The 10,015-nt window shown below is 46.8% G+C and overlaps 1 non-coding gene across 1 annotated transcript; it reads left to right on the top strand.

Moving 5' to 3' along the window:
- The first annotated feature begins 3,907 nt into the window (after positions 1-3,907).
- Positions 3,908-3,979, top strand: TRNAC-GCA (transfer RNA cysteine (anticodon GCA)). The gene has a single exon. It is a non-coding gene; the product is annotated as a tRNA-Cys (tRNA).
- Positions 3,980-10,015: the final 6,036 nt, after the last annotated feature.

Raw genomic sequence — 10,015 nt, 5'->3', positions numbered from 1 at the left:
TGGGGGTGGAGACTGCCAGGCCTTATAGTCTGTTTCCTTGCTTTCAACTCTACCTCTTTCTGTGGGATGGGTTGTTCCATCCTGCTGGCATTGGTCCAAACTTCTGCCCAGGTCCGTGCTGACAACTTGTGGCACCAGGCAGGAGCCATCACTCAGATTTGCATCAACAACCCACGGTGCCCCTCAGTCTGGTGGGGCTTTCATGACTGGGTTGTAGGAGGGATGAGGTAAGCACAGGATCCGAATTGGAGCACTGAGAGGGTGAAGTCCCAGACCCTCCGAGCCAGCTACACATTCCAGGTGGGGACGCGCCACCCTGTCTTGGTTCACCCTCCCTGGGTGGCTCTAGCTCAGCTTTGGCTCCTTCCCTTGGCTGTTTTCAGAGTCCTACCAGTCCCACCGAAATGAACCCAGCACCTTGCTTGGAATTGTGAAGTCCTCTAGCCCTCTATGTCTCATTCGCTGGAAGCTGCATTCTGGTATTGCCTTCTCACGGCCATCTTGGTGTGCCTCTCTATTTATTTTAATTTTTATTTTATATTATTTTTTAGAGACAGGGTCTTGCTCTGTCACCCAGGCTGGAGTGCAGTGGTGCAATCACAGCTCACTGCAGCCTCGTACTCCTGGGCTCAAGCGATCCTCGTGCATCAGCCTCCCAAGGAGCTGGGACTACAGGTGCACACCACCATGCCCAGCTACATTTTTCATCTTTATTTTTGTAGAGGTGCGGTCTTGCTACGTTGCCTAGGCTGGTCTCAAACTCCTGGCCTCAAGCAATCCTGCCTTGGCCTTCCAAAGTGATGGGATGACAGGCTTGAGCCACTGCACCCAGCCCAGGCATTTCTTCATCGAGGTGTGCTCTATTTCAGAGGTCAGCGAAAGATAGCTCACAGCCAAATCCTGCCTGCTTCCTTTTTTTGTAAATAAAGTTTTATTGAAACACAGCCACACTCATTCATTTACTTATTGTCTATACCTGTTCTTGAACAACAGCAGGGCTGAGCAGTCACGACAGAGACCATCTGGGCCACTGAGCTGAAATGCTTACTATCTAGCCCTTGGAAGAAAAGTGCTTACCCAGCTCTGTCTTCACAACTCTGTCAATTCCATTCATTCCTCAACAGAGGCAGGCTGTCTTCCCTGCCCACCTGCTACCTCTCTCCCATCAAAACTGCCTTCCAATAATAATACTCAGTTGCCAATAAATATATATAAACACTTAGAACAATGCCTGGCACAGAATATGCATTGTGTAAGAGATGTTATTATTGGCAGTAGTATTTTTTTTTTTTTTTGAGACAGAGTCTTGCTCCGTTGGCCAGGCTGGAGTGCAAGTGGCGTGGTCTTGGCTCACTGCAACCTCCATCTCCTGGATTCAAGCAATTCTCCTCCCTCAGCCTCCCAAGTAGCTGGGATTACAGGCACATGCCACCACACCCAGCTAATTTTTGTATTTTTAGTGGAGATGGGGTTTTGTCATGTTGGCCAGGCTGGTCTCGAACTCCTGATCTCAGGTGACTCACCCACCTTATCATCCCAAAGTGCTGGGATTACAGGTGTGAGCCACCATCCCTGGTCTATTATTATTATTGTTTTTTAACAAATATTATTGTCCCCTTCTTCCCTCATCTTAGAACTCTCCTTCCTTTGCTTTCAGGACACTGCTCCTTCCCCCTCCTCCTCCTGCCTGGCTCACTGGCCACTCTTTCCTCTGCCCATGTAAAACAAAACTCTCTTCTTCTCATTCCATAGTTCTTGCAGAAAACTCACACTCAGAAAGTCCACACTCAAACTCCTCCTCTTCCTCCCTCCTCTATCTCCTCCCTTTCCTCTTCTTCCTTCCCTTTCCTCTCCTCTTCCCCCCTTCCTCTTCCCTCTTCTCTCCCCCTCCTCTACTTCTCTCTTCCCCTCCTCTCTCTTCCCCTCTCCTTCCTCCCTTATCCCTTCCCCCACCTCCTCTTCCTCTTAAGTGCTGTGTTGGTGATTGGCACTGCTAACTCTCCAAATCCCCAAGCTAGACACCTGGGAGTGAATGCAGCCTGCCCTTAGTGGGACTGCCCCTGTATGCCATCTGCAGAGGTAGTGTCTGCACTCTTAGTGCCTGGCCAGGCCTGCTCTCCTCCAGCCCAGTTCCTCCTGTACTCACCCCTGGAACGACCCCTCTCCTGCCAGTCTCACTCCCTGAGCCTCAGCTCCCTGTGCCCTATGTCTCCCCAAAATTAGGAGCCATTGAACTAGAGCATAGTCAGAGGAGAAGCAGCTTGCCATGGTCCGTGGTTTAAACTCTGGTGCTCGCCACCTGCTCTGGCTGATCCCTGAAGCTGGGGCATGGAGTCTAAGGACTGGCCCCAGGGGTCCAGTTCATCCACCAGTTCAAATCTTGGAGTTCCCCATGAGCTTTTCCTTGCAGAAAATGCTTCCTGTGTAGCACCTTCCTGCTTTTCTATGTCCATATTCCAGTCCCCTCCATGGTCTTGGGTGTGTATAAATCTATTCATATGGCTCTGTCTATGAAGTTTTTAGCATTTTTGACCCAATAGAAGACAGGTACAAGAGAAGATAAGAGAGTCTCTTTCAGTAAGAGGGTCCTAAACCCAAAGTCAGAAAGAGTAGATTTAATATGTCAAGGAGTGGAGGGTCCAGCCCTGCTGGGTCTAGAGGGTATTCTCTATGGGTGCAGAGGTGAGAGACTGGAGAAATAAATACACAATACACTAAGATCAAGAGAAAAAGAGTTTGGGTCCAGGGGACCACTACCACCAGTATGCAGGTAGTGGCCCTGAGTACCTGGACACTCTGACTTTTATTAGGTACAAAACAGGGGGGCAGGGTAAGTAGGGTGAATCTTCAAACAGATCACATATCTAAGGAACAAGGGACCCAGGACTTGTTCCAGCAAGTAGCTGAAGCAGGGGGGCAGCAAGACGCGTCAGCGCTTTATGTTATACTTGCCCAGTAAGAACAAAGGCTTCAAAAATTATGCTACTTCTTACTCTCTTCAAAAGAGAAACCAGGTGCAGAAGTAGAGAGGGAAAGCAGACACAGATTGCAACCTATATAGCACAGCACCACAAAGACAATTAAGCACTCGGGTAGCTGTGGGTTGGGCTGACTGATATCAGTCTTTCTACAAGAGCACGGTGGGGAAAGGACAGGGAATGTTCTCTTCCAAGGTCTGCTGAGTAGCGAGTGCTTCCCCAAGCACTGGCACTACCACAGAGATTTTACATGCCCTCCAGCAACTCTTACGCGGGTGTGACAGAGGGCTTGGTTTTTCAACAGGTTATCTCTGCTGATCAACACCAGTCGTTGTTTGACAGGTATTAATGCTCTTGCCTGGTGGCCACATTCCATAGTGTCCCTTATCAGTCCCTGACCACAGCAACCTGAACTTCCTAGATAATTATGCATAAAGTACAAGAAGGCTTTAATCAAGGCTTAATATTCAATAAGACTAATATCTAATCACTCATACTTAATATTCAATAAGACTAATAGCTAATCATTCATAATACTTATTCCTAACTAGATTCTTCTTTCTATATTCTATTTATAAAACAGGAACTGGCTGAGGCTTCAGTCTCCTACCCAAAAAGGAGTCTGTGTGCCTGGGAAGAACACTAATGTTGAATATCTGTGGTCAAGTGTGCACTGTGAAGGGCACAGATGAGTGACTCTGAAGTCTCTTCAGCCCTAAATGCCAGTGTCGGTCCTCCAGAAAGTGCAAGAAAGCTGCTACAGGAAGGGGAGCTGTCACTTGTTTTGCATCAGGGAGATATAATTGTAGTTAGGGAGGCTTGGCAGCTTTGAGGAGGCCCAGCTGGAATGAGCAGGTGGTAAAATTTTATAAGAATGGTGGGCATGCCTGCACAGATAGAAGGACTTGCTCAGGCTGATACTTCCATCAGGGGGTATAGCTCAGGGGTAGAGCATTTGACTGCAGATCAAGAGGTCCCTGGTTCAAATCCAGGTGCCCCCTGCTGTGTTCTCATTTTGCTCTCTGGAGCTGGGTTGAAGATTCAGCACCCTTCTCCAATCCTAAATTTTAGGATACTGAGCCTCCCTAAATCTGGGGAAAAGCCAGGACCAACTTTAAGCCCTGTCACTGAGCATCACAGTCTCAGAGTGGTAAATTCCTTCAACTTGGACTTTTTGTTTCACTTACCAAAGGTTTTGTTCTACCTTGCCTGGTTTTGTTTCACTTTTTCTACAGGTTTTCATGACCCCAAATTGGTGATGTGCTGGTAAATGTTTAACGACCAGCTCTGTGGGGGGTGATCTGTAGTGTTTTCCAGTTTCACAGAGTGAAAAATAATCCCACCATGGCTAATTTCACGCTACAAATATGAGATCATGAACATGGAGTTGGGAAGATGTGCTAACAAATAATTCCTGCAAGCCAGCTCAAGCATAACACTGCCCCAATCCACCTTCCCTACAGAGGCATGGGCTCTTTGACCTTGCTCTATCTTCACAATGCCTCCTGACATCAGAGCAGTGGTTCTCACTTGCCCATTCATCTGTGGAATCATTCATTCACTCATCACTGGATTCCTACTCAATGCCAGACACAGGAAAGGCAGAGATAAGCAAGAACTGTCTATGGTGAGCAAAATAGTCCAGTGAAGAAATGATTAAGCAATGACAAGGATAGCTGAACAAAAACATAAGGGGCGCTATTTTAAAATGAAATGTTCTGTTACCATCAACATTCTTAACTAGATAATCTAAAACTCCTCCTACCTCAAGACACCCAGAAATGCAAGATAAGATATAGTGAATGTATATTCTTACATATATCTCTGAGCTCTCATAACAGTAAAGGATATCTCTGGGGTGGCAGTGGGGGATGAACTAAAACCCTGATAGGTAAATATGGGCTAACCCTGGGAGTGTCTGTGGTGGTTGTGGTGAGCTAACCAAGGTGCTTCAGTTTTCACAGCCATGTGAGTATAGGAGATTTGGCTTAAGACCTGAGTCTCCCTTCTCTTGTAACAAGTCAAACTCTTAGAAAGCCATAATATTAGTAAAAGCATAGAAAAAAAAATGTATCCACTTGCATAAGAACATAAGACATCTTTCTCTTCCTGGGGAGGCGGAGGGCATCACACTTGAGAATCCATAACCATACACCTATCCTCACACTTGTTAGGGCTTTGAATGTATACTACCTACATGGTCCAGAAATTCCTCAACCTGAAAGTTAACATAAAAAGTACTCAGGCTAACAATGATTCTAGAGTATCCAAAAGAAGCAAAAACAAACTCTGAAGGACATACCCTCAAGCCAGGCTGCACAGCTTTCCTACTGATAAAGCCTAGCTAAAGATGGCCTCACAATTCGAAGTAATAAAATATACAAGGAACCAGCCTATTTTGGGTGAGAACCACCAAACAAAATAAAGTCATAAAGTCAGATCATAGAGTTACCGGATAGATACTATAAAGTAAGGATAGTTAAAAATCTTAAAGACCTGAGGAATTTAAAGTGTGGACACCTGTGATTTCTTTTTTTTTTTTTTAAGATGGAGTCTTGCTCTTGTTGCCTAAGCTGGAGTGCAATGGCACAATCTTGGCTCACTGCGACCTCCGTCTCCTGGGTTCAAGTGATTCTCCTGCCTCAGCCTCCCAGGTAGCTGAGACTACAGGTACATGCCACCACACCCAGCTAAGTTTTGTATTTTAGTAGAGATGGGGTTTCACCATGTTGGCCAGGATGGTCTCAATCTCTTGACCTCCTTTATTCGCCTGCCTTGGCCTCCCAAAGTGCTGGGATTACAGGCGTGAGCCATTGCGCCTGGCCTGTGATTTTTTTTTAAAGCTTAAGCAGATACATGTAAAATGAAAAGTGCAGTCACTAAAATTGATTATTTAATTAACAGATTAAACACACATTAGACAAAGCTAAAGAGAGATTTAGGAATGAAAGAATATATATCTTTTAAAAATTACTAATAATGAAACTATTTAGGACTCATGAGTTCCAAGAAAGGTAAATAAGAGATCCATACCTAGTCAACTGCGGTGAAACTTCATGATACTACAGATAAAGAGATGATTTTAAATGAAGCCAGAAAAGTTAAATCATATGCAAAGAAATAATTAGACTGACAGCAGACTTTCAACAGCAACAATGAAAGTCAGAAGACAGTGGAATAAAATATTAAAGGCATGAAAGAGAATTCTCTCCTAGAACCTAGAATTCTCTCCATAGCTAAACTATCATTCAAGAGTGAGAAAAATGTAAGACATTTTATATAACAGAAAGTATCTGCTTCTAACATATCCTTACTGAAAGAACTTTTAAAAGTTGTGCTTTAGGAAGAACACTGAACCCAGAAGGAAGGAGAAAGAGGCAAGAAGATAGGGTGAACAAAGATAGTGGTGAGCAAATATATGTGTAAAATTACAGAGTAACCCCTAAATGAATAGAAGAGGAAAGCATAACTTTCAAATCAGTAGAAAGAAAAAAGTGAACAAAGAAAATTGATCACGCCAATAAAGGAAAATAATGGAGAAAAAGCATAGAAAATCAGAACAAATAGCACAAAATAAGATGGCAGAAATGAATAAAAATACATTGATAATCATAATTATGAAATTTATGAAATTATGAAATTTATGAAATCGGATTATTTGCTAATTATGATAGTGATTGTCAGACTGGATTCAGCAACAACAAAATCTAGCTACATGCTCTTATACGACACACATCTAAAACATAAATATATGCAAAGTTTGAAATTAAAAGAACAGGAAAAGATATATCAAAGAAATACTTACTGAAATAAAGTTAGTGTAGCTACAGCAATATCAAACAAAATGGATTATATACAAAAAGTATTACTAGGGATAGTGTTACTTTCTAATAATAAAATGAACAATTCTCCAGCAAAATATTACAATTCTAAGTTTGTAAGCACATAGCCTCCAAATACAGGAAGCAAAAGTTGTCACAAATTCAGAGAGAAATTGACAAATGCACGATCTTGATATGAGATTTTAACACCTCTTTAGTAGCTGATCGTTCCAAAGGCAAAAAGATGGTAAGCCTTAGAAGTCATAAACAAAGTCATTGATAAGCTTGATTTTACAGCTCTAACTAGATCCTACACCAATATTAGAATATATGTACTCTTTTAGGCAAACGTGGAACATTTTCAAACATCTATTGCACACTTGGCCACAAAGCAGTCTCAGAAAATTCTAAAAAATCAACATCACATACTACATTCTCTGACTATAAGGCAAAACTCAAAAGCAAACTGGTAACTCATATAAAAGATTTGTATTTGGAAATTAAAAAGTACTTTTAAATAACCTCATGGATGGAAAAAGAAATCATAATGAAAATTAGAAAATATTTTAAAGTCGCAGCCATTTTCACAAGGAGGACTGGCCAGCACAATTTGCCTTTAGAGGAAACTAGCAGATTCGTTTGGGAAAACTGCCGACTAGTTCACCAAAAGTCAATTCACAGAACGACCAGATAGCCAAAAGCCAAATATGGTGAAAACTAAACCACTGAGTATCAATTTGCTAAATGACCAATTTAAATTATTGATTTTTTTTTTTTTTTTTTTTTTTTTTTTGAGACAGGGTCTTGCTCTGTCACCCAGGCTGGAGTGCAGTGGTGTGATCTTGGCTCACTGCATCCCCGACTCTGCCTGCTAGGCTCAAGCAATTCTCCCACCTCAGCCTCTCAAGTAGCTGGAACTACAGGGGTGCACCACTCCACCTAGCTAATATTTGTATTTTTTGTAGAGATGAGGCTTCACCATGTTGCCCAGGCTGGTTTGGAACTCCCAGGCTCAAGCAATTTGCCAGCCTTGGCCTCCCAGAGTGCTGGGATTACAGGCGGGAGCTGCCATGCCTGCCCCCAGAGAGGATTTTTTAAAGATGTGTTTCATCTCCACTCCTGCCTTTGTCTGTCCCCAGAGCCACCCAATAAACCCGGTTCAGGACTGGACTTCACAACTATTTTTTAACACACACACAGGGACTGAGGTTAATACAGATGTACCAGGTCAATGGTGCAACTAAAATTTGTGGGGTGGGAGTGCCAGGAAGTGTCTCCATAATTTAAATAATTGGCCATGCAGCAAATTTCACGTTGGTGAACGGCTTTTAGTGACTGATGGTCCACAAACGGGGCAGGAAGCCTAGCCAGGAAGTGGAAGTTTGAATCAAAGAGGTGCCAAGAACCTGCACATGTTAAAACAAAGGTGCATCTTTCTTGGATGGAGATTTCTTTATGAAAGTGTTTAAGGTAGGGGTCCCCAATCCGCGGGCTGTGGACCAGTACCAGTCCTGGCCTGTTAGGAGCTGGGCAGCCCAGCAGGAAGTGAGCGGTGGGCAAGCCAGGGGAAGCTTCATCTGTAGTGACAGCCGCTCCCCATGGCTCGCATTATCTCTGAGATTGCCGGATTCTAGTAGGAGCCAGAACCCTGTTGTGAATGTGGGATGCAGGGTGAGCACTCCTTAGGAGAATCTAACGCCTGGCGATCTGATGTGTAATAGTTTCATCCCAAAACAACCCCTTTCCCCATCCATGCAAAAATTCCCTTCCACAAAACTGGGCCCGGGCCCAAAAGGTTGGGGACCCCTGGTTTAGGGGATTTTAAAGTTTAGGGATCAAGGGTCGGAGGGTGGGAGGTGGAAAGGAGCTGGGAGTAGGAACACATTACTGTGAGGAGCCCGCCTCACTTCGGCACGGAGGTGGGACCCGGCCTAAAGCCCTGGCGGAGACTTACCCTGAGGGCTGTGGCCTGTAGGGCTCTTGAGATGAGATGTTGGACTTTTTTAAGTTTTCCCTTTTCGCGAGGTGGGGCCCTGGTGATATCTCCAAGTCCTTGTTCAGTACACACGCCGGTCCTGTGTCTAAGGTGTCTCGGGTATGACCGAGGAGGCTTTGCCCGGGTGGGCGCGCGCCCTTCCTCGGAGACCGGGTCAAGGGGTGTCAGCGTCGTACCCCAGAATTCTAGGAGGTGATCACAGCCAGCGCGGCTGCAAGGGCCAGCCCTGGGCGGCTGAGCTAGGAATTTCCTTTCCTTTTCTCCAATATTGCCCAGGCGTGGGCCGCAGGGTCTGGACGGGCTTCCAAACCCGGAGCAGCGTCTCCTGCGCTCGGGACCCCAGCCTCCCCTTCCCCTCCAAGCTTCTGCTTGGCACAGCAGGCTTAGCCCAGCAGGCCCCCTTCCCGGAACGTTCTATAAAAATGACGGGGGTGCTTCTCCAGACAGGAAAACCAGGCTCGCTGCGCCTCGCCCGCACCCGCGGAGCGCCCAGCTCTCGCCACGTCCGCCCGGAGCAGGCCTTCGAATTCAGGAAACGCAAGGGGAGGCGGAGGAGGGTGGGACCCGCTTTATTTGAGGCCTACTACGTGCCAGGAACAACTGGGGTTACCACACCAGCAAACAGGCACGCAAAATGTGACACGCAGGTAGGTCACGGCTGTGGCGAGTAGGGTGCGGGCGACAGATCTGAGGACGCGCGGGGGCCTGGCCCGGACGGACCCTCGACCCCTTCCACTCCGGGTCGGGTTTCCTGAACCGCAGCCTCTGGGAAAGACGGGTTCCTTTTCATCCCCAGCATCAGCCCCTGGCACACGGGATGCGCTCAGTGCTGGCTGCGGGAAAGAATGGGTGGTGCGCGGCGCGTACCAGTGGGCTTGCACGCCCACTGCCGGCCCGGCGCGTCTTGGCGCCCGACCTCTGCCCGCAGCTGTGGGCGGGGATAAGGGCAGGGGGCAGGGACTAGGCTGCAGCCGGGTCCGCCCCACCCCTCGTTTCCCTCCCCGCCCCTTTCCCCGCCCCCCGCTTCCGGACCGGTGCCGCGGCGTCTTCTGGGAAGTGTAGTCCGCGCCTACGCCGGCCGGGCCGCCGCGGCTTGGGGGGCTCAGGGCTGAAACGTGACCACCCACCAAAGGATGCGAGGCGCGCGGGGCGGGCTCAACGAGACTGGGGGCGGGCCCGGGCGCGCTCATCCCCGCCCCTCCCCCACGGCCCAGAGCCCC

Source organism: Aotus nancymaae, unplaced genomic scaffold, assembly GCF_030222135.1.
Source record: "Aotus nancymaae isolate 86718 unplaced genomic scaffold, 86718_ANA_hifiasm-v0.15.2.pri h1tg000002l, whole genome shotgun sequence".
Lineage (NCBI taxonomy): Eukaryota > Metazoa > Chordata > Mammalia > Primates > Aotidae > Aotus > Aotus nancymaae.
Note: the sequence above shows the minus strand (reverse complement) of the source record. Positions and strands in the feature narration are given on the sequence as shown.